Consider the following 1,704-nt stretch of genomic DNA (forward strand, 5'->3'; position numbering starts at 1 on the left):
AATATCCACTTCCAAGAATAGAAGATTTGTTTGATCAGCTTAAGAGGGCTACAGTATTTTCAAAGATCGATCTAAGATCAGGACATCACCAATTGAAAATTAAGTCAGATGATATCCCTAAGACGGCCTTTAGGACGCGTTATGGTCATTATGAATTTTTGGTGATGCCTTTTGGGTTAACTAATGCCCCGGCAGTATTTATGGATCTAATGAACAGAGTATTCCATGAATACTTAGACCAATTTGTTATAGTTTTCATTGATGATATCTTAATCTATTCGAAGAATAAGGAGGAACACGAGAAACATCTCATGATGGTCTTAGAAACTCTAAGAAAAGAGAAACTTTATGCCAAATTCAAGAAATGTGAATTCTGGTTGGATAAAATAGTTTTTCTGGGGCACGTAATCACAGCACGAGGAATTGAAGTAGACCCAGCTAAAGTGGAAGCAGTAAATAATTGGGTAAGACCAACCAATGTTAGAGAAATACGTAATTTCTTGGGATTGGCTGGTTATTATAGAAGATTTATCGAGGGATTTTCTAAAATAGCAGGACCATTGACCCAATTAACTCGAAAAGGGATAAAATTTCAATGGACAGAGAAATGTGAACAAAGCTTCCAAGAGCTGAAACGAACATTAGTCACAGCTCCAATGTTAACAATACCTGACGGACCAGAAGATTTGTCATATATAGTGATGCTTCGAAACAGGGCATAGGATGTGTTCTGATGCAAAAAGGAAAGGTGATAGCCTATGCTTCTAGACAATTGAAACAATATGAACAAAACTACCCAACCCATGATCTAGAATTGGCTGCGGTAGTTCATGCCCTCAAGATATGGCGTCATTACTTATATGGAAATAAGTGTGACATTTATACTGATCATAAGAGTTTGAAGTATTTTTTCACCCAAAAGGAATTAAATATGAGACAGAGGAGATGGCTAGAGCTAGTAAAGGATTATGACTGCACTATCCATTACCATCCTGGTAAAGCTAATGTAGTAGCTGATGCTCTTAGCAGAAAGGCATTGGGACAATTAGCAGTACAAATCACTATGATGGATCAGTTGTTGAAGGATTTCGACAACTTACACCTAGAAGTAATTGTTCCACCAACCCAAACTAGTGCCAGGATAGCGGCTCTAACGATTCAACCAACACTTAGAGATCGAATAAGAGTAGCACAGGATGATGACCCTTTCCTGCAAAAGATCATATCCGAGGTTGGTACTAGCAAGCGAAAGGATTTTGAATTAGGTAGTGATAAAGCCTTACTCTTTAAGGGGAAGTTGTGTGTGCCAAAAGATGAGGGATTGAGGAAAGAAATTCTTGAAGAAGCACACTTAACCCCATATACTGCCCATGCAGGAGGTACAAAAATGTATCGTGATCTAAGGAGCATGTTTTGGTGGAGAAATATGAAACGGTGCATAGGTCTTTCTGTCAAGAGGTGCATGACTTGTCAACAAGTGAAAGCTGAACATCAAATGCCATCTGGATTGTTGGAACCATTAACAATTCCACAATGGAAATGGGAGCATATAACTATAGATTTTGTTATGGGTTTTCCAAAATCAGCTAGGGGAAGTGATGCTATGTGGGTTATAGTAGACCGGTTAACAAAGTCAGCTCATTTTCTACCTGTAAGAATGAATTTTAGTATGGATCAATACGCGCGATTATACATCAAAGAGGT

This window comes from Olea europaea, chromosome 5 (assembly GCF_002742605.1).
Source record: "Olea europaea var. sylvestris chromosome 5, O_europaea_v1, whole genome shotgun sequence".
In the NCBI taxonomy this organism is placed as follows: domain Eukaryota; kingdom Viridiplantae; phylum Streptophyta; class Magnoliopsida; order Lamiales; family Oleaceae; genus Olea; species Olea europaea.